Source organism: Limulus polyphemus, unplaced genomic scaffold (genome assembly GCF_000517525.1).
Source record: "Limulus polyphemus unplaced genomic scaffold, Limulus_polyphemus-2.1.2 Scaffold40, whole genome shotgun sequence".
Taxonomy (NCBI): Eukaryota; Metazoa; Arthropoda; class Merostomata; order Xiphosura; family Limulidae; genus Limulus; species Limulus polyphemus.
This window is the reverse complement of record NW_013665650.1, coordinates 598,798-606,979: the sequence shown is the minus strand read 5'-3', so window position 1 is coordinate 606,979 and position 8,182 is coordinate 598,798. Positions and strand designations below refer to the sequence as shown.

At 34.3% G+C, this 8,182-nt stretch overlaps 1 long non-coding RNA gene across 1 annotated transcript in view; it reads right to left on the bottom strand.

Annotated features, from left to right (window-relative positions):
* Positions 1-3,262: 3,262 nt before the first annotated feature.
* Positions 3,263-8,182, bottom strand: part of LOC111086338 — a 27,312-nt gene continuing 22,392 nt past the window's right edge. The window contains exon 3 of the long non-coding RNA XR_002611059.1: positions 3,263-3,356. This is a non-coding gene — a long non-coding RNA (uncharacterized LOC111086338). The remainder of the gene's footprint in view (positions 3,357-8,182) is intronic.

Sequence of the window (8,182 nt, the reverse complement as noted above, 5' to 3'; positions counted from 1 at the left end):
TATATATATATATATATACGTTCACAGGTGAAAAAATCTGAGAGTTGCAAAAGTTTTTAATTATTAAATCCCTTTAATGGGTATGAGCCCTAGACTTAAACAAAAGCATAAAACATATTACTTCTGGTGGCTTAGCGGTCCGAAGACTTATAATACAAAAATCTGGTTTCGATCCCGCGGTGGGCAGAGCATAGGTAAATCATTGTGTAGCTCTACGCCTCCCAAACCTTGCTTACAACCTAATAATACGTACTGTTCTTCTTCTTGATTTCATTAATATAGCTGCAATTTCAAAAGAAGAATTTAAGAATGAAGTTTTAATATAACTGTTTTTGTAACATAAAAATCATAAAGAATAAGTAAATGTCAAGCTATACTCAAGATACAATGTTTGTCAAATGAAGCGAGTGCTTATTATACATGTATCAATATTCTGACTTGTAAAGACACTGCCATCTAGTAGTAGGTTCATAAATAAATCTTTCAGTTTGCACTGTGTTGTTGTTTGCGAGTTAATTAAGAATATAAAGTAACAATCAGCTTTTATAATTAATTTGATTTCCATTTCAAATTCTCTTAGTTCAGGTAAGCTTAGAAATTCGAAGAAAGTATTATTTACTTGAAATTAATATTTGCTTTATTGAGTACGAAACCTTCTTATATAAAGCTTGGCTAATCATTTATCGAATTTTAGGTATCAGTAGATGAAAGAGCTTTACCTTTCTATCTTTGTTTTTCATGGCAAAATGTCGTAGAGTTGATTTATAACATATTCACATCTTTGGATGGAATGTTAAAGAACGAATTTGGTTTCCAGAAACCTAATAACCCAAAATCGAACTTTGTATTTCAGGGTTTATAGAAATACGAGTTTTGAGTTATTTCTTCTTAATTCAGCTATAAACTGGAATGAGTTTTGAGTTATCGTTTTTTGTTGTTGTTGTTTTGAAACAGAATTTACCTGAGTTTTTAATATAAAGCATTTTACTTAGTTTTGCCTTTGTACAGTCAGTTCACTCAAAGTTGTGGTTTGAATATATTCTTTACTAGATAATCCTCACTATTTTGCTTGGTAACAAAGTATGTATTGTGCTAACTTTAGACACATCATCGGAGTACTTTTTATGAGACTGGGGTTCCCAAACTGAGGGCTGTAGGTATTTTTTTTTGGGGGGGGGGGGGCTGTAGCAAAAACCGAACATATGCAGTACTATTAATGTGCTCAGTCTGTATAAATTCAATGGGCGGTGTGGGCTCACTTAGGATGAGGAATATTCTGGGGGGGCTAAGAAAGTTTGGTATATTATATATAAATGTCTCATCTTTTCTTAATAACTGATAAAATTAATAAAATATTATAAATAAAGTGATATTAGAATAAGTGACAAAATTGTACCAGTTTCATGACATACCGGTCATTTTCAGTATCTTTAAGTTCTACAACACGTATAAAACTTCTTTTATTGAAAAAGTATGAGAAAAGTGGGTAATCTCTAATTCATGAAACTGGTGCAATACAAAATTTTAGCAGTTAGGGTGTATATATATATATATATATGCTGTAGCATTCAATGTTTGCTAGCCCTTGTTTGTTTAAGTTATCGGATCTTCGGTAGACGTTCCAAATGAAAATTATGAGAATAACAAGTCACTTGGGCCCGTATCAAGTACACTAGAGAGAGATAAGATTTCAATGTCATCTAATGCAGCAACTTCTATACTTTAGAAAAGCGCCATCTACATTCAATCTGTGAAACTTTCTAACAATATATATGCGTAAGAAAGTAATGCATTTACATGATTTAAGCATAATTCCTTTGTTTCAAATGCAGGTGATATCAGAAGGCATGACTTCGGTCAACACCCCCACTTATCGGTTGAAAAACTGACCAATATTATAGTATGTTTTAGTGTAAATAAAATTCAAACTTGACATTTTTTTCATTAGTTACAAAGAACAATAAAGAAATGCATAGCTACAAATTCTTTCACTTGTAACCATGTTAATTGCTGCTTTTCCGAGCTTAAATCGAATATAACCATGTAATGTTCCGCAAAAAAAAAGTCACTGATTTAATTCGATTATGGAACAATTGAAAAGCTAATAAACAATTGTTCTTCATGTAATTCGTAGCATGTTTCAAGGAGATCGTTGACTTCTAGATGAGATAACCTTAGCTGAATTAACTCTGAAGAAAGATTGCTGCAGCGTAAAGGTAAGATAACCCGTACACCCACGTGTAAATCAACAGCAAAACTACTAAAAGGTAGAGTAACTGCATGGGTGTGTGTGTACACAAGACTAAAAGAATGAGAGTTTCATTCACTTCATGTAAAGATTTGGACGCACACACACACACACACATATCACAAGGCCAAACAACACATTATGGAGATTCTAATTTTATTATATATATATATAATATACATATTCTTTGAGACATTTTTAAACCTTCGTAAGATAAAACTAAGGAAATGTTTTGGCATCTGTGCAGTTGTTGACCAGCCTTGTTTATATCTTATAAAAAAAGAGAGAGAGACAAATGCAATATACATTATTTTTCATTTGAAGCACTTCCATGGATACTGAAATTTTTGGCAGTAAGAAGAAAGCTACAGTCTTGTAAAACTTGTCGAAGAATAGTGCTCTGATTATATGAAGTATCTCGCGCACTCTCTTTAATTCATAGCTATTGATTTCACCATGAACATGTAAATTTATAGATGACGTAAGAGCGCTACGTTTTCGGAACACTGTCTTTAAATTTATAGTAATTACTTTAAAACAATTCTAAGTTGAACTTGAGGATACATTTTATAATTCAAAACAGTTTTAACCTCTTTCTTTAGTTATACACACAATAAAACACAATAAACTACCCATTTATTTGTAGAACTTTGTTAATTTAGTCATATAAATGGGTGGGCTCAGCCCACTGCATTTCTACTCTTAGGCCCCCAAAGTGCCCTTTTTCTCAGTCATAAAAATTGCCCCAAACTACTAAAAGACGTGGCTGATGCCACACCTTATTATTTATTATGAAAAAAAAAACACCTTTCAAATGAACGGAACAAAGGAACTTGTAAGTCTTTACAGTAAGAAATAATGATAATTGTGCAAGAATTCACTGTTTCATTTTAGGTTTTAAAAGTGTTTATAAGACCTATTAAATAGAAATAAAAGACTACCTGTTTGCTTCTCATGGCTTTCTACCCTATGTGTAACAGAGGTAATACACAGTCCCCGTAGTCTCCCCCTAACACCTCTCCCCTAAAAAAACAGTTTTGTCCTACGATTCTTGAAAAATGCCCTTTTTTGTCAATAAGCCTCTGCCCTTTTGATGTCCACTGCACTACTGAGAAGAAAATCATTTCTTTGTAAGAATTTTTTTTAATATTTACCACGTCTTCATGAAACTCAGAAAAAAGAACTAACCATTTTATAGGTCTGATGTATTAACAAGTGAATTATATTATTTTCAAACTCTACGAATAAACAACTATAAAAATGAAAATATAAGCCAGTAGATGTTGATTTATGGTAACACTTACTTTCAAACGATTTTCCTAAATTGATTATTATACTATTCAAAAATGGTAAAGCGGATGCAATTTGTTCTTCAACAGTAAATGTAATACTAACACGTTGACTATTTCATTATTTTACAAATTCACATACATCGGATTTATTTTTAAAGATAATAAACATGTCACCTACACATATTTTCTAATATGATTGTTTTAACCGTCCAGGACACTTGTCTAACCAACATCTCTCATGGTAACTTAAAAACAGATTAGCTAAACATGGCACAATCCTTGATCCCATAGAAACTCCATCGATTTGTTCATAATGACAATCATTAAAAAATAAGTTAAACTCTTCAGTGACATGGATCCTAAGATTCTATGTGAGCTACCAGAAGATGAATGGGTCACAAAGAAGGATGACTTGCTCACTGCCAAGGATTCAATGGTCTATCAAAATGGTTTTAATATTGGATCTTAAGTGTGGATATTGGCAAATGCAAGTCGATGGAGCAAAGAGAGAGAAGACAGTCTTTACTACAGAAGGAGATTGTGTTAATTTGTTGTGTTATCATCAGGGTTGTGTAACATACCTGCTATATTTCACTGACTAATAGTGTGTGCTCTCTCAGAACTACCCTAAAACACAGTACTGATATACTTGGATGACATAATCACACATTGAAAGATGTTTGACAATTTTTGTGATGGGCTAAAAAAGTTCTGGATTAGTGGAGGAAAAAGGACCTTAAGCTGAGTCTCAAGAAATGTGAATTGTTCCATGAACAGTAGAGTTTTTTGGGACAAATTAACTGCAGAAAAGGAGTGTCTGCAGATTAATTTAAGATTTTATTCATTCAGTATTGCACAAAGCAAAGAACTTGTCCGAGGTAAGACAAGGTTTTGGACTATATTCTTGCTGTCATTCTTTTGTAAAATCATTCTCTAACATAGCTCATCCTCTACACAAATTACTTGAAAAACTGAATTTTATTGGACTGTTGATTATGGTCAATCATTCAACAAATAAAAAAGAATTAAGTTGTATTAGCATACCCAATCCTTGAAGATCCATTTATTTGAGACACAGATGCTATTGATTTTGCAGCGGGAGCACTGTTATCACATGGAAGTGAATATGTGATTGTTTACTCAACAAGGCAATGAATGCTGCAGAAAATAAGTACTGTACTACACAAAAAGAGTTACCAAGTGTTGCTCAAGCTCTAATCAATTTCTATAATTAGTATGATGGAAATTATAAGTTTTCATATAATGGAAAAATACAAAGGTACTAAAACAACGACTACAGTTGATACTTCAAAGGCTCTCGATTCTGAAGTACTTCATCAGCTTCACAGCCTCACATCAGCGGGACACTTAGGTGTTAAGAAAATGCTAGAGAGAGTAAGAGGATGCTTCTGGGTTGGATGCTAGAAATTTGTAGAGAATTGATGTAAATAATGTTTTATGTTGTTTTGGGAAAAGTCCATAGAAGAAAACAGCATGGTCTGCTACAGCAGTATTGTGTTGGATCACCACTTGAGAGAGTTACCATCAATACTCTTGGTCTTCTGTAACAGAGATACATCATGGCTGTGATGGCCTATTTCACCAAATGGCCAGAAGTATCCCTGACCTGAGTGAAGCTCCATATCCACACTAAATCTTGAAATATATTCACTGAAGAGATTCCCTGTTAAAGGGCCTGGCACGGCCAGGTGGTTAGGGCGCTCGACTCGCAATCTGCGGGTTCAAATCCCCGTCACACCAAACATGCACAGAGGATAGTCATTCAGCAGATTTTTATACAGAATATATAGAGATAGTAAGAAACGCCATTGATATCATGCATTCTTTACCTGGGAAAGATTTCAATCCGCTAACAAGTAATAATATAACGAATTGCTCTGATGTTAATGTTGATAATACTGGATTTAACTGAGGTGACATGGTATGGTTGTACAATCCCTGTCACTAGAAAGGGTGAAAAGGGCCATATGTTGTACTGCAAATAATCGATGATTTCGTTCAGAAAATACAGAAGGACAGGCAGCCTAAGCCATTTTCAATTCAGAGTAATTTTCTTTGGAAGTACTTCTGTGAGAGAATGGTGAACTGGATAACTTCAGAGAAGAATTTGCCTATGGAAAGTCAACCTTATGAAGATCCTAGGGTTCAAAAGGATCATCAAGGACAAAGCCGCCAGTGGATACGCTCAACCACCTTTATAGGGAGTACTCCCCCAGTGACAGGGCACCCAGTGACAATAAGGAACAAGAGGTCATGTTATCTACATGCCATAAACACTGGAAAAGAAAACACCCAATCAGTCTTGGCGAACTGACTGTTTAGTGTACTGTTGTGCTTGTGTATCAGAATTGTTCAAGGGACTTCACAATCGCGAAAAATGGCCGTGTTGTAAGCTATATATTTCCAGGCTCTAACTTATGTTTGCTAGAAGAAGCTGCTGGTCATGATAATGATGTAATGATTGAATGAATCTGTAAGATCTCTAGAAACAATGATACTGATATAAATACATGTGTGACATTTAGTTCAGTGCCAGTCAAAGTGAAATATTCATTTGAGTGAATAGTGAATGAGTATTCAATGACAGTTAACATATTTGTTCTGTTATACAGTTGTTTGTTGGATCTGGCATGACATGACCGGGAGAGAGGGCACTCGACTTGCAATCTGAGGGTCGCGGGTTCGAATCCCCGTCGCTGACCATGCTCGTTCTATATGTTTGCCGTTTCGGCTGGCAACCCAGGGGTAAAAATACTTGGCTTGTAAAATTACCGGATGACCCCAAACTAGCTAGGATTAAGGTCGTTAAGGAGAAGACGATTCAGTTGTTTGTTGAGTCTGTGTTTTATTATCTAACAAAGCTAAGTATCAAGTTAGAGTAGGCATGTCTCACAGTTTATATTGAAACATTGTATTTGAGGAAGGCACAGATTTATTTGAGAAGTTAATGTTGAAAGATTGTTTATGCAGTAAGCCCTACAAGTAACAAGGAAACGTGGTTGTAGAAATGTAATAGAAAAATAAGAAGAAATAAATTAATATGTGATTATTACGTACGCTGGACTTCATATTATTATCACCAAATAATTTAAATGAACCCAACCAACTATAGGACACGTTATAACAATGTATATATATATATATATAGCTATATAGATAGTTAGATAGACAGGTGTTTAGAAGAGTACATTAGATTGAATTATTTTATGCAGATTCAACTTTGATGATATGCTTTTTTTTTTTTACATGAATCAACAAAATCTGGAAATATTAGCACATAACGTTAGTTAATGAAATAACAAAAATATAAATTCTTAACGGTAAAACCACTATTTCTTCCTTATTTCTACAGTGTTCTTAGATAATATGAGTTCTGCACAAGCACAGGATAAGGCCGATAATAAAAGCAATGTCTAACAGGAAATTGTTTGAGTTAAATGAATCTGGTAACTGGACTGAGTTTTAGACTGCGTGAAAAATAAACAGAGATGGCTGCGTTTTAAGTAAATTGAAAACAATCGTTCTTACAAACAAAACAAAAAAAGGAAATAAAAAAAAACGTGCGAGTTCCTATGTAGACAAGTAAGCATTTGCTTCTACTGAATAAGTAACTAGATATTCAGCTTTTCCTCTCTCGAGATGAAACTTAATTAGAACTCCCCCAAAAAACGAGATTTCAAGCTTGCATGAGATTAGCCCAAGAGTTGGCGGTGGGTGGTGATGACTAGCTGCCTTCCCTCTAGCCTTTCACTGTTAAATTAGGGACAGATAGAAGAGGTTACCCTTGTGTAGCTTTGCGCGAAATTCAAAACAAACAAACACAACAAGAGCTGTTACACATATATCCCAAAATCGATCAGTTTTATGTGGCATCACACTACCTATGTAACACCATACAATGTCAAAATATTGTTCTGATACAATTTGTTCCACCGCAACTTTACATAGTAAGTGGCAATTTCTCGTGACCAGTTACTCTCTCACAGTATTAGTCGACTGAAACATACCGATATTGTCCACTCGGCCAGCTAATTTTGAATGAGAGATAGTCTGTTTGCAGTCTTTTGCCACAAAAACGTGCTATACACTTTGGAGCTGTGGGTGCACTGTAAGAGTAATGCTCTATTCTCAGTATTTGTTCAGATTAGAGTAGCACAAGAATTGGCAGTGAATGCTATTGATTAGCTAGTTGCTTTCCTTGGTGTCTATCAGTTTAAAATTAAGAATGTCTATGTATAGATAGTCCTTGTAGAGCTTTAAGCGAAAACTAAGACAAAGAATCAAATAATTGATTGCTAGCTTAAACTGTACGGCTCCTGCTTTCATATAACTTTATGAGGACTCCAGAATGAGTTCAGATTTTCTTTTCATGCTATTTTAATATTTTATTTCGTTTTAGTCAAAAGTAGTGATATGGCAGAACACAATTTGTGACTACTAATTCTAAGAACCCATGAGTGAAAGCAGAGGAGAATATTATAATACGTAAACCACAATACATTTTCCATATCCAGTTCAGACAAAGATTTTCACCCAATACCAGGGCTTTTCAGACCAGGTGAGATACAACAGACAAGCTAGCAGTTTTGGCACTATATATATATATATATTATATTTAGTT